Source organism: Balaenoptera physalus, assembly GCF_965194825.1.
Source record: "Balaenoptera physalus genome assembly, chromosome: 10".
In the NCBI taxonomy this organism is placed as follows: Eukaryota; Metazoa; Chordata; class Mammalia; order Artiodactyla; family Balaenopteridae; genus Balaenoptera; species Balaenoptera physalus.
The window spans coordinates 95767323-95782950 of record NC_138889.1 but is presented as its reverse complement, the minus strand read 5'-3'; the positions used below and the strand labels follow the sequence as shown (position 1 = coordinate 95782950).

The 15628-nt window shown below is 39.0% G+C and overlaps 1 long non-coding RNA gene across 3 annotated transcripts in view; it reads left to right on the top strand.

Moving 5' to 3' along the window:
• The window catches only part of LOC309636891, a 410385-nt gene that overhangs the window by 301485 nt on the left and 93272 nt on the right, over positions 1-15628 (top strand). Inside the window, exon 4 of one of the 3 annotated variants that reach the window (XR_014250280.1) lies at positions 7731-7747. The exons of the other annotated variants lie outside the window; for them this stretch is intronic. This is a non-coding gene — a long non-coding RNA (uncharacterized lncRNA). Of the gene's footprint in view, positions 1-7730; positions 7748-15628 lie in introns of those variants that run through there. 3 annotated transcript variants of the gene reach the window in all.

Here is a 15628-nt window from a genome sequence, read left to right as displayed (position 1 = left end):
ATGGCTTGTAAATGCGGTCTCTCTGTAGTCTAAATTTTAGGCATCCTGCATTTAGACCATCACCTCTTATCTTTCTAAGTTGCTCCTTGGTGCGCCCGTCTAACAAATTTTCTACTTTGCCAGAACCTTCACTCTTTTGATTTTTATCTCATTTTTAATGGCCCTCATTTCCCCTACTTTCTGTGTCCTCATTTTGATTCTTAAACAGTTTGGATTTCGTGGTCCATCATTGCAATAACTCCCTTGTGCATGCTTTCAATTATCTTGCTCATTTCTCACTTTATATACTCACCTGACAAAATCCTAACCTTGATTATCACTAACTCCCTTCCCATAGCTTGACTAAACCTCACAACTGAGCATGGCTGGAGAAAAGCACAACCATCCTGCTCTGTCTTACTGTAAAACCTTGGCCACTATTCTCAGGTGGACTCTTACTTCTGCCAAGCAATCCTAACTACATTTCTCTATCCATTCACTCTCCTACCAACCTAGTTCACCTCTTCTCTTCTTTCCTTAAACATCCAACACCTCTTCTCTCCTCCATCTCGGACATCTGCCTTGTGTTCTGTTTCACTGAGAAAATAGATACCGAGGAAAGAACTTCCACAAATTTCCACCCACTGACCTGCATCTTTGCCCATGTATTTCTTCCTTTCCTCCTGTTAAAATGGAAGAGCTATGTGCACTCCTCTCTGGGGTCAACATCTCCACTTGTGCCTTGGTCCCATTCTCTCTAACCCACTTAAGAACATCATTTCAGTAATTCTCCTCTCCTTCATTATTAATTTTCCTCATCTACCAGATCATTCTCCCAAGCCTGCAATATCGCTCATCTTAAACAACAGCAGCAACGACAAAAACTCATTGGATTACTATCTCTCCACCTATTGGTGCAATTCTCTGATCCTGCTCCTCTTACAGCAGAGATTATCTGTACCTGCTGTCTCTAATTCCTTTCTTCCCCATTCTCTCTTGAACCATCTCTAGTCAATCTTTCCACACCATTTCACAGAACTGCCTCTGTAACTGTCAGCATTGTCCTTCTTGTGACTAAACCTAACAGTCTTCATTCTACTCAGCTGCTTGTCAGAATTTGATGCAGTTGATTGCTACATCCTTAGTTTTTAAATCTTTCTTCCATTGGCCTATAGAGCATGAGAGATTCTTGATTTTCTCTTATTTTACTGGCCTCTTGATCTCAGTGTCCTTTGCTAGTCCTCTTTTATTGCCTTGACAACCAAAATTCTCAACTCTTAGACTTTTCTACCTATACTCACTCTCTTTGAGTCTCATTGTTTTCATCTAGACTCAGGGCTTTAAATACCATTTATCTGTTATTAACCCTCAAATATATATGTCTATCCCAGCCTTCTCTTCTGAAGTTCAGATTCACGTATCAAATTTCCCACTCATCTTCTCCACTTGGATGTACCATATAAAATGCATTTCAAATTTAATGTGTCCAAAACTAAATTCCTAATATTCTTCCTCCTATGCTTTCCAAAGCCACTGTTCCTGTAGGATGGCAACACCATCCTTCTGGGTGCTGAGGCCAAACCATTGTTGGAAGGAAATTGCCATTGGTTGATGAGTGTCATCTTTTCTTCTCAGGGACAACTGATGATTTAAACCTTGATCAAATCTTCCCCCACTACAGTAACTCATGAGATTTACAGGAGTATAACAGATCCAAGCTGAGTGAGATTCTGGCCAAGATTATTTTATACAGGACCAAGCACCTGTGCCTCATTGTTGAGGTTGTTTATCAAGTCATGACTAACCAATATTTAAGAGAGACTGCTGCACCAGAAAATGAGCACAAAATATAAAAGCACGAGGGACCACAGAGATGATGGTTTCCCCGAGCTGACATCAACCTGTCCCACTCAGCTTCTTCTCTTATGAACCTGTGCCTGCAGAATGCGTGCAGAATGCAAAGTGGTTTGGGGGTTTCAGAAACTGTGAGTCAGATCTCTGCTATGCTATTGTCATGAACTCTACATTGATTCTTATCCGGCATCCTTTCTTAAAGCTAAATAAACGTGATGCTTAGTGAAATATTGTAGCTAATGAACTTGACCATCAGTCTGAAACCAAGACCAATGCTGCTGGTCAACTGCAGTTTGGAATCACATCCAATTCATTTTCTTCTCTCCATTCCACATATTCAATCCACTAACAAGTTATGTTGGCTGTATTTTCAAAATATATTCAGAATTTGAAAAAATCTCACTCACCTGCACTGCTCTAATCTGATCTTAGCCATAGTCAACTCTCTCCTAGATGATGTAACCTTCTAGAGAGCAGCCTTCTAACTGCTGTCTCTGTTCTTTCCCTGTCCACCCACTTCTCCTCAAAACTGCAGCAAAGTGTTCCTTTCAAGACATGAGTCAGATTATGTCACTCTTTTGAGAATCCACCTAATAGTTTTCTGTCGCACTCAGAGTAAAAGTCAAGTACTTACAGTGACCTACAAAGTCCTACCTGACCTTGTTACTGCTCTAAGGTCTCATCTCATCTTAGAAAGTGTTTTCAGGAGATAGAAAGGCAAAGAGACTGACATTTGTGAGTACTTACTCTGAGTCAAGCACTTAACATTTATTATCTTATTTAAACATTACAATAACTTTGGGGGACAATATTATTTTCCCTTTCTAGTAGATAAATTGAGGCTCAGAGAGATTAAGTAAAAAGCCACAGTTTCCTGGGATTCAAAAGTCCCTGTTTTATGGTACTCCACACTGCTTTCCATGGCCAATTTCCAAATCAGGCTCTAGTTTTTCTGTTTCTTTGAACTTTCAGCTGGAATGTTTTCTTTTTTATTTTAGGGCAACTCCAAAAGTTCATAAATATACATTGACATCAGTGACTAAATTATATGTTGTTCGGACAATGATCAAGTCATTTTCAAGACTCACATCATGGAAGTCTAACTTACGCTTTTAAAGAGCATAAAAATACATAATTTCAGTAATTCCTGATTACTGTAGGCCTTCAGTATGCATTTGATTATTGAGTGACTCAGTAATTTTTATTAATGAATAACAACCAACATTTGCTGAGTACTTAGGTCTGGCCACCATGATGAATCAGTTTGACAGCAAATAGTGCCAGTTCCTTAATTTTTTCCCTTAAATAATTTTTTTCCCCCTAAGGATACTTACCTTCAGCCATTTAAAATTTCCTTGAGTACATATCCCTTGTACACATATCCCTTGAAGAATATATATCCCTTGACACACATACCTAAATGTTTGTAATTTTTGAGAAAGAATGTGATTTGCTATATGCCATAAGCTAAATGGCGAGTTTGGGGAACACATTTGTCTGGAGACAAACTCTTGCTCTAAGCAAAAGTTTAAAATGTTTCAGTGAACACCTATGGAAAGTGATATATTACGCAAGCAGTTTCTTTGTAGTTGTCTGTAGAAATAGCTCAGCTACTTCGACATAAATGAGTGGTGAAGCCAAGGTGAGGTGTTCCCCAAATCCCCGTGCTGAGCTGCTCTGTCCTTTGTGCTCCCATAGCACTTTTCTCTTACTTCTGAAATAGCATTCACCAGCTTGTATTTATTTGTTTACATACAAGTCTTCTGCCACAATTGACCATTCACTTTTCAAGGTCAAGGACCAAGTCTTATTCCTCATTGTATCTCTAGCACCTAGCACAGTGCCATAGACATAATGAGTTCAGTAGATATTTCTTGAGTGAGCGATTGAATGAAAGAATAGAGGTCTCCATTTTCTTCTAACATGTTAGGATTTGTGGGAACCTATGTCATGTGCTACCTGGCTTCCCCTTTGACTTTTCACCCTAGCCCCCAGGAATATTGTCAGCAGCTAACCACTGTCTTAGAGTCTATTTCCCAAGGAACTCAATCTGCAACAAGTTTAAAAAAACACATTTAGACAAAAGTTGTGAGAATCTGCTTTAGTGTCTTACCTGTGCCCTTAGTCCTCCAATGGGAATCTATGCTGATTTATAGATCACATGTAAGGAACTATATTATGTACTTTCACCTACATGATCTTACATAATTTTTACTTTAGCCCTGATAGCTAGGGATTTTTTTAAATTCTAAATTTTATATTTATGTGGCTCAAAGAGTCTAACAAAAATGTCCACGATCTTATGGCTCATCTGAAGCTAGTAGTTAAATTTTCCTTATCCCCAAGTAATGTGATAAAGGCAAGAGCTAAATTGAAAGCCTGAGAGATTTTATTTTATCCTTCACACATGCAAAGAGTCCAAGGACTTTCTTAATATGTCACTTTTTTTTTTTTTTAATTTTTATTTATTTATTTATGGCTGTGTTGGGTCTTCGTTTCTGTGCGAGGGCTTTCTCTAGTTGTGGCAAGCGGGGGCCACTCTTCATCGCGGTGCGTGGGCCTCTTACTAATGCGGCCTCTCCTGTTGCGGAGCACAGGCTCCAGACGCGCAGGCTCAGTAATTATGGCTCACGGGCCCAGCCGCTCCGCGGCATGTGGGATCTTCCCAGACCAGGACTCGAACCCGTGTCCCCTGCATTAGCAGGCGGATTCTCAACCACTGCGCCACCACGGAAGCCCAATATGTCACTTTTAATAGGTGCTCATTTAAATTTTCTATAGAAGTAACCTTCTCCATTTCACTGCCTTCTATATTTTTCTTCAAAAAATAGATTGAAGAGGGGGTATCTAATTTTTTTTAAAATAAATCTTCATCCTATTGATCTTTCTACTCCAGTCACACTGGTGTCCTTGTTATTTCTGCAAATGACCAGCACTCCCACCTCGAGGACTTGGCACCTGCAATACTTTCTCCTAGAAAGTTCTTTCTCAGAATATTTGCATGACTTGTCCACTCATCTCCTCGAGGTCCTTGCTCCAACATCATCTTCTCAATGAAACTTTCCTTGCCTAAGGCTAATCTTGGAATCTAAAATTACAACCCTTCTTCTCTATTCTTCATAAACCCGGACTTGGTAGATGCTCACTCAATAAATGCTAATTGAATAAAGTAGATTGTGGGCTATTAAAAATACCTGAGGTAATGGATACTCTGCACTTCTCACTGGTCCACTTTTCTGGGCCAGTGCACTCATCCCCCAGCTGCTGTGAGTTCACTGTTAATGGCACACAGGCATTTCCTTCTCTGCCTACCAGTTGGTAACTGTTTGGTTATACCTTGGAAAGACAGCCCATCTCTAATGTCTGGTTACAGAGTGGTACAAAAGGCTGCCCTCTTGACTCAAAGAAGGAATAATTATGGTGCATTAATTGTCCAGACACTGTGGTCAGACTGAAGCTAGTCTTCAGCTGAAAACATAAAACCTGGATTAGTATTTTCCATCTCTCCATCCTGGTTTCTTCACTACCCTTCTCCTCAGTTTCCTTTTTTTAATAAATCACTTGAATAAGAAGTTCTCATTTCAAGTTCTACTTCTAGGGAACCCAACCTAAAATCCCTGAAAAAAGGATGAGGATTTATTTAAAGAATTAGATATAAGATCACGTAGGTGAAAGTACATAATATAGTTCCTTACACGTGATCTATAAATCAGCATAGATTCCCATTGGAGGACTAAGGGCACGGGTAAGACACTAAAGCAGATTCTCACAACTTTTGTCTAAATGTGTTTTTTTAAACATGTTGCAGATTGAGTTCCTTGGGAAATAGACTCTAAGACAGTGGTTAGCTGCTGACAATATTCCTGGGGGCTAGGGTGAAATGTCAAAGGGGAAGCCAGGTAGCACATGACATAGGTTCCCACAAATCCTAACATGTTAGAAGAAAACGGAGACCTCTATTCTTTCATTCAATCGCTCACTCAAGAAATATCTACTGAACTCATTATGTCTATGGCACTGTGCTAGGTGCTAGAGATATAATGAGGAATAAGACTTGGTCCTTGACCTTGAAAAGTGAATGGTCAATTGTGGCAGAAGACTTGTATGTAAACAAATAAATACAAGCTGGTGAGTGCTATTTCAGACGTAAGAGAAAAGTGCTATGGGAGCACAAAGGACAGAGCAGCTCAGCACGGGGATTTGGGGAACACCTCACCTTGGCTTCACCACTCATTTATGTCGAAGTAGCTGAGCTATTTCTACAGACAACTACAAAGAAGCTGCTTGCGTAATATAGCACTTTCCATAGGTGCTCACTGAAACATTTTAAACTGTTGCTTAGAGCAAGAGTTTGTCTCCAGACAAATGTGTGCCCCAAACTCGCCATTTAGCTTATGGCATATAGCAAATCACATTCTTTCTCAAAAATTACAAAGATTTAGGTATGTGTGTCAAGGCATATGTATTCTTCAACTCAAGGAAATTTTAAATGGCTGAAGGTAAGTATCCTTAGGGGAAAAAAAATTGTTTAAGGGAAAAAATTAAGGAACTGGCACTATTTGCTGTCAAACTGATTCAACATGGTGGTCAGACATAAGTACTCAGCAAACGTTGATTGTTATTCATTAATAAAAATTACTGAGTCACTCAATAATCAAATGCATACTGAAGGCCTACAGAAATCAGGAATTACTGATATTATGTATTTTTATACTCTTTAAAAGCGTAAGTTAGACTTCCATGATGTGAGTCTTGAAAATGACTTGATCATTGTCTGAACAACATATAATTTAATCATTGATGTCAATGTATATTTATGAACTTTTGGAGTTGCCCTAAAATAAAAAAGAAAACATTCCAGCTGAAAGTTCAAAGAAACAGAAAAACTAGAGCCTGATTTGGAAATTGGCCATGGAAAGCAGTGTGGAGTACCATAAAACAGGGACTTTTGCAACCCAGGAAACTGTGGCTGTTTACTTAATCTCTCTGAGCCTCAATTTCTTTATCTACTAGAAAGGGAAAATAATATTGTCCCCCATAGTTATTGTAATGTTTAAATAAGATAATAAATGTTAAGTGCTTGACTCAGAGTAAGTACTCACAAATGTCAGTCTCTTTGCCTTTCTATCCCCTGAAAACACTTTCTAAGAAAATTACCATGAGAGGTTACAGTGTTTAATAGGACCAGCTCCATCGGTGAGTGAAAATAGCACTTTCATTTCAGTGTTCAGAAAGGTTAATGTCAATACACATTAAAATACCGATTGCATCATTAATGACCCATACTGTCATTTACATAAATAGATGAGAGTCAAAGTGCCTTGTGTACCTAGAAAACTTTGAGAGTCTTTATAAAACAGCAGAAAGACCATGGGCCTTGCTGCATGTCGACTTGAATTTTAATTCCAGCATCCCTGCAAACTAACTGTGTGACCCTTTAGCTGTGATTACTTAACCTCTCTGAGAATCCATCATTCAATAAAATTGGGGATCAAATATTCCGACTCCACGGGGCTTTGGTAAGGATTAAATAAGATAATGTGCATTAAGTGTTGGGTATAGTCACGGTGTTTTAGTCAGTCAGTAAATGAGCATGGAATCTTGTGGCACCTCCAAGAATTTCATATCTGTCCTCCCCTTTTGGTTCCCCTAATTCACCCCTAATATCTATAACTGTCTTGCTCTTTCTTACTTTATGTTATAAAAGTTTTGAAAATAATTTCTCTGTGACATCAACCTTCACAGTCAGCTGCAAGCCCATCCACTACATTTTATTCCAATTTATCAAATAGCACCCAATACTGTGGTTAATAATATAGAAATGAAGTTACAGGGCATAAACATTCATAAGATTGTGGATTGTTAGAGATATAGTCTCTCTTCACCTCATTTTACAGATGAGGAGACTGTGATGATAAGGTTCCTCCTTTCCTGGGGCTTAGAATATCTTCCAGGCAAGTCACTGGCCATAAACAAGGTATAACTGACATTAGCTCACGGTGTTCGGGATCACCTTCAGCCCATAAGGTAACACTTAATTTTTCTTTGATTATCGATTACTTTAATGCTGTAAGAGTTTCCTATAACCTCTGACTTCAAATACACCTGCACTTGAATCTGTAAATTTAACTCTGTCACCTTGACCACATTCCTCCACTTTTCTGACCCTCATTGCAAATTGGGGACAATAATGACTGTTATTAACTGGCATGTAGTGTTCACTCCACACTATTAATCAACAGCATAATTTCTCTCTCCTTTATTTCTAGCAGATGATAATTTCTTTGATGTCAGACGCTATGTTTATGTATCTTTGATGTCCCAGATAAATCTATAAGTGTTGATAGATTTAAACTTTTTTTTAAAGTTGACATAACTTTAGTAACCGATTGCCCCAATGATTACTGAATAATAACTATCATTTGTTGAGCATGTATGTCTTGCCAAGCACTGTTCTTTGTGTTTCACATTTATTATTTCTTTTAATTTTATATCCATCACTGAAGTTGGTACTATTATTATGACCATTTTACAGATAAGGAAGATGAGTCACAGATGTCAATTTGTTAATAATTTTCCAAAATTCACATATGCAATAAGTGGGAATGTGAGGATTTGAACCCAGGCAAACTGAGTGCTCACTGAACTGAAAGAATGTTTTATTTACTCACAAGACTATTTTTAGAAGTTCAGGAGTAGAATAATCTGGATACATTTTGTTCAATGTTGTTAGTTGTTTTTGTTGTTTCTAATACTTCCTCATTCTTGGATCTCTGTTTTGCAAACCACATTATTGGAAACTATGGTAGTATAAATAGATTACATTATATGACCCCTGTGTGATGTTCAAAGGAAAAGCTTCTGCCTTGAACTAACTAGATCCCATGACATTTTACTCAAAGTCCTTCCTGCTCTTGTCAGCAGCAGAATCAGCAGCTGTAGCCAGGAGAGTCAGTAAAGAGGCTTGATTAAATATAAATACATCTATGAAGTCATATTTAAGGCAAACTTTTTATGTCACTGCAGCTGGGAATAGAAAATGATTTTGGATTTTGAGTGTGAGATTAATTTCTCAATAAACGAGCCAGAAAAATATAGTACATGGCACATGTGGGTACCCTGAATCTAGCGACTGAGAAAAAATATTAAGAACAGTTTAAAAAAACTTACCATGTGAAACATGCTGTAATATCTTTTGTTTATCTTCACTCATAAAAAATTCCCTGCTAGGAAGATTGTAAGTGAAACATGTATAATAACATCCACTAGTGGCACCACTTAAAATGAAATAGAAACTTTTTTTCTCACTCACCTAACTAACTATGGAGGAAAATGAATAACATAAATAGAATGCGTGTTAAACTCATCAGAACATACACTTGAAGTTTTCCAGAAGCATTAGGGCTTTAATGATAATTTGAGAGGATTTCTGGTTCTGGCCAAAATGAAGTAGCCCATTCCTTCTGGATTCTCCTCTTTGAAGCTAAAAAAATCTGGATACATCACAACAAGCAAGCACAGGAATGTAAAAAGGTGAAAATCAGGTGGGTTGCCTAGAGAATTAGGGAAATGAAAACGAGTTCCCTGTTTGCTCGTTGGCTCCCATATATTCCAGAAAGGGCATTATAGAAGCTCTCAATCCTGAACATTCAACAGATTAAAAGAAGATATGAGAAACTCTGTTATCCCCAGTAAAATGACTGGGGAAGTCATGGTCTAAGACAGCAAAAAACGTTTTTTGCAATACCGATCCTACTTAAGCCAAACACTCACAGAAAAGCTATTACCTCCTTCCCCATGGTTTCAGGAGGGTTGATTGAGTTGTCTGAGTTCTACCCACCCCACCAACCCACAGAAGCAGACAAGGTGCTAGGATTACCCCACCGTGTGAGGAGAGTGCCTAGCAACTTGCTAATCTTTCATCCCAGCTCAATGCAAGCAGGAGGCACCAAGTTTCTCCAGGCAGCCAAGGTAGTGTATGTGGGTCTGAGCTGGGAGTTGCTCTTCCATCCCCCATTCAGCAGAAGCAGGCTGTGGATAGTGTCAGCAGGATTTGTTACTGAACTCATGTTAGGCTGCTCATCACTTGAAAGCCAATACTCATTAGACAAGTGTTTCTAGGAAAGGAAAGTTGCTTTATGTCAGAGGCCAGCAACCTGGGGAGAAGGTGGACTCATGTCCTAAAGAACCAACTCCCCACTGCCGATCAAGGGCAAGAGCTTTTAAAGGGGATTTTCAGGGGTGTATAGGCGAAGGGAGGGGGCTACATGCAAAACAGCTCAGTCAGCTCCAAAAATCAACTTGAAATTGGTCATATAGCAGTCTGATCAGTGTCATCTTGATTGTTTGAAGTAGTTAATCTTCAGTTCCAGGGGCTTCCCTGGTGGCGCAGTGGTTAAGAATTCGCCTGCCAATGCAAGGGACACAGGTTCGAGCCCTGGTCTGGGAAGATCCCACATGCCGCGGAGCAACTAAGCCAGTGTGCCACAACTACTGAGCCTGTGCTCTAGAGCCCACGAGCCACAGCTACTGAGCCCGAGGGCCACAACTACGAAGCCCGCACACCTAGAGCCTGTGCTCCACAACAAGAGAAGCCACCACAGTGAGAAGCCCACGCACTTCAACAAAGAGTAGCCCCTGCTCACTGCAACTAGAGAAAGCCTGCATGCAGCAACCAAGGCCTAACGCAACCAAAAATTAATTAATTAATTAATTAATTTTAAAAAAATCTTCAGTTCCAGGGTTGGTTTGTTCCATTTCCTTGAGGCCAGTTCTTGGAATTGTTCAAGCTGGAGCAGCTTATATCATGGCTCCAGTCTAGTCATCGTGTAGTTAACTTTCTCCACCTGGTGAGGGCTTCAGTATCTGCAAACCAGCTCAAAGGATATGGCTCAGAATATTATCTATAGCCCTTGAGAAGGAACTAAAGGTCCTTGACTTTGTTTAATGGCTAAACTATAATTTTGTCTTGTTTGACTGCTTTCCTTTGCTTCTGCATTTTCTCACTGCTCTGATTAAATTTATTCTTTGGCTAAAGTTTTTCTATAGGCAAGAGGCAGGCTGAGAACATGGGGAGAATCTGTCCTGGCAAGGCCCCATAGGGGCCTTCCAGTGGCTAGCTGAGTCTCCACCTCCATCTGGTAGCAATGAGACTCCACTAAGTGGTGAAAGTCAGAGGAAATCAGCATCCTACTTTCCTCCACCCCTGCTGTCACTGGGAGCTGGTGGGGAGCCAAAACTCCACAAACCCACCTGGCACCAATGAGAGTGACCAAGACAGTGGAAGGCAGAGCTACTTAACACTCGACTTCTAGCCACACACAGCTCCTCACCTCTGTGTCAGAGGGGTGCAGTGGGGAGCTGAGCCTCCACCCCTATCTAGCCTCAATGAAACAAAGTGAGTTGATTCCCAGTGGGGGCTAGCTGTGACTCTTGATATCCTCTATTAACTGGATACCCTCTATTAACTGCATTTTATTCCCTTTTCCAATCCCCTACTCCTCCACAGATGTTTCCTTCAGCTCCTCAAAAAAAATACTTGTGCTTAAATCCTTGCCTCAGGGTCACGTTCAAAATAAGACATCATTCAACTAATATTTACTTGAGGATTTTTTAAGTTCAGAGTATTATTGTAGGAGTTGCTGCATTTGTGAAAAAAGATTATAAAACAAATCATCTCTATTGTCATGGAGTCGATATTTTGGTGGAGGAAACAGATTCATCATGTTAAAAAGAAGAAATTAAAATTGTTTAACTGCTATTAGGAGAAACGAGATGGCATAGGGACAATATAATGCTAATGAAAGGTATCAAGTCCCTTGGATTCATCACCATCCCATCTCATAATCCAGGTTTGAATACAGCCTTATAAACTGTTCTTCTTCAGTGCTCCAACTCTTTCTAGAAGGCTTGTAGATAGTGGTTAAAGCAACACACACTTATTCATTCATTTATCTGCCAAATAAAACTTTATCAAGAATCGAATATGGGTCAGGCACTGTATGACACAATTGACATTTTACTGGTACTATGAAGTGTTGAATCAAATAGAACACAACAACTGACAGAGAATGAAGTATTGACTTAAACAGAAGAGAATGATGGAAGAGAGAAAACTTCTTGGTAACTAGAGGAATAGGAGGTTTCAGCACTGAGGAAATCACATCCCCTCTTCCTGCCCAAAAATAAGAGGGATAATATCAGAATGCAAAGATAGATTATTCTTCTCTCAATTTCAATTGAAAAACTGAAAGGTTCATAGACTAAAAAAGAATGAAAGCTATAAAAATGTACTTGGCAAGTACATTTCAATTTATTTCAATTCATTATCCCTTATCTATCTCATCTAAATAGTTCCTTTATATTAACAGGATAGAATTGTGAAGTATTCAATGTGGACAACAGAAGTAGGAACTGTACCTTGTTCAATGATGGACTCAATCCTTTATTCCCATTGTGCCTTTGCATATGCCCTAACCTTCAAGCCTCAGCATCCTGATATTTCTGCTGTGATTAGCAAATGCCAAATCAATTTAAGAACCATTGCACTGGACATTCAGGAGTTAAATCATCCCTTGAAGACTGAGTTAGAATAGATTCTGATATTGGTTTTATTGAATCACCTAATTCTATTTAAAAGGAGAGGGGAGCCTAAATATAAGAAATATCTGGAAGCCAGTGGTACCATATTCCACACAGGCCTCTCCTTCTTGGGTCTGTCCTCTATGAAAGGTGATCCCCTGGGTTACACCAGCATCAGATAAAATATATTTTATGGCTTTTATGTGACATTCTGGTTTTTATCAATATGTATCATCACAATGCCAAGATATACCAAAGACATCATTAGTTTCTCCATCATATGTTTTCAAAATACCTCAGAATTTTCCTGTGTCTATTTTTAACACATTGACCACAACTGTACTGAAATCATTAATTGAAGAAATTATTGTTTAATATTTTTGTTCACTGCTAAAATTTGCTCTGCCTTGTTCATCACTGAAGGTCCAATATTTAGAAAAGTGTGTAGCACAAAGTAAATACTTGTTGAATGAAGAGAGGAATGCTGGGAAAACTGTCTTCATACCAATGCATTTCAAACTTTAGAATATTTAGAAATTCTGATCTCTCTCCCCTCCCCTAGCCAGACATTTTGATTCACTAAATAGGGGCAGGGTTAATAATTTTCATTTCTAACAAGCCCAAAAGTGATAGTCAAGCTGCTGGTTTGGGTACCTCAATTTGGACATGACTTGTCCACATGACTGTATGGCCTAGCTGAATAAACCAATAAGATTCCAGATCTGCACTTAAACTGTTGTGGCCTCCACAACCCATTTGAGAAATTGGCCAGAGTGATCAGGGATTTCTGGTGTCCCCATATAAAGAATGAAACTCTGTATAAGATCACTATCTATTGTGGTTGTACTTGAGCCAAGAACAGACTCAGGTAGCCCAAGGGATTATGAAATTCCCAGGATAGTGTTACTTTGGACCTTACCCATCTACAGCACGCATCTCACTATATATCCCTGATCGTGGGGACACCTTCATCACGATTTTACATTTCCTCCTTTTGCACCAGTTTCAATCAAGCTACTGACCAACATGTCTTCCTCTTAGGACTTCCTAGCCACTGATTTGTTTCTGAATTTTGGAGAACAGTTTCAAAGAACTTGAAGTTCATATTTACCTACCTGTTACCCACCATTTCCAGATTGTCAAATACCACGTATCAATTCAAATCTGAGTGTGTACAATGCTGTATCTCTTACTGACACTACTACTGTTCAGTTGCCTACTGCCACCTCTCTTGTTGCAATTCTCTACTCATAATGTCCAGTTTCAGAAAAATTTAAATTCAACTCAGTGATTTACTGCAATAGTTGTGCAGTGATTGACATTTTAGTAACTGTTTGGAACTGAATGTATTGCAAGTTATCTCTACCCACTACTCTTTTGAGGAGGAGTGGTTGTCTCAGGTTTTGAGGGAGAAAAAACAGTGAGTTAGTCAAGGAAGTTGGAAAAAAGAGAGTAATAATGCACATACAGAGAATCCTTGCAATCGCTATAGCTCCTGTTCCCATCCTTAGGAGGCAAAGGTGAGCTGCAATTCTTTCACTTTGATTATTATAGAGTCTCTTCTGTATTCTTACCATAAGTCTCCCTTTTCTGGAACTGGACTATAAATGGGTATCATCCCAGAAATCAAGGAATACAATGGAATAACTATTCTTACAGTAATCTTCAGCTCTGAGACTTCAGACTGATTTGGAGCTCTGTAATCTGCTACTCTTCCACATGGGGTCTGGGACCTTATCATCATTGCCATTCTTTCTAGTCATCAACTGATTTTTACACAGTAGAATATGCTACAAAGAGCATATTTCCTCCAAAAACACCTCCAAATTTATAACTTTTCTTTTAAAAAAAAAGAAAGAAAAAAAGCATACTCTTTAGCCAGCATCATATTTAGTAAATAGACAAGTGAAGAAAAGTAGATTTGGATTTTTCCCTCCAAGGTTCTAGTTTGCCTGTTGGTATCACACTGTGTTCTTAGAAATTACAAGTTTCTCAGCCCTCTGATGAAAATGAAGAAGTCTTCATGTATTAAAGACTATTGTGAATCACAAATCCACCTCACTGAGAATTTACCATCACCCAGAGTTTTAAACTGAGAAGGTGTCCCCTCTCTCTCATTTACACATTTCACTGGAAATGATTGCCCCTTCATGCTATTTTCTCTAGCTCATTTTGTTCTGAATTTCCAGACTCCTGTCTATCAGTAAATGATGTTGGCTCTTTACACAGGCTTCAACAAGTGGGATTTTCCTACATCAATCTTTCTTCAACTCCTGCGTTAATCTTCTTGTCTCTTTTTTGGACATTGATGAATTGTTGGCCCCTGTTCTTCCTTTAAATATACACCCCCGCCTTCTCCAGCTAAATAGAACCAGTTTATCACCAGCTCCAACTCACAACTTGAAATGCGTGACCTTGATTGACTTCTTGGCAGCTTTATATGAATAAACAGACTAGATTTCTGTTCCCCATGTAATTCACTGTCTCTAATAAAGACTATAGAATGTAGGTTAAGGAGAGCAGTAACAACCACACTTGGTATCTGTAAAGAGTCCTTGCTAACCAGCATCATTACCGATGTAAAGCTTTTGAATGTATTTTTCAGCAAATATTTTTTAGCTGAGGTACATATGTGTTCTCATTTAGCAAAAGACAGCCTGCGATGCAGGAGAATAAAAGACTTTGGTTGAAAAAGCACCAGAATGGAGAATTTTACATCTCATATAGATGCCAAAAAAAATGTTCATTGAATCAGATAACATAGCAAGTAAGTTAGAAAAGTATATGAAGATCCAGCTCAGTGTTTCTCTCCAAAAGTTCACAATTGTCTATGCATGTAGCACAGAGTATAGTCCTAGAGAGTGGTGGTGGGGACGTGCCGAGCTGTCTTTATTTCTTCACCCTCACTTTGTATAAGCAAGGACACCTACCCTCCTTTGTCTAATAAGGTTGTATGATAATTTGGGGAATAACACAGAGAAGAGTGTTCCTTGAAGCAGAGGAATGTGTCATATTGAACTCTATGGCCACAGTGCCTAGAAATATGTCTGGACTGTAGTAGGTATATGATAGATCCTCGCTGAATGAGAGGGATACTGCAGGGAAAATAAAAAAGCAAAGCCATGAAGGAACTCTCCAAATCACACCCTCTCCGTTCAAATATTCATGATCTGATGAGGCAAAGAAATTGTTCTGCTCTGTTACAGTATCTGTC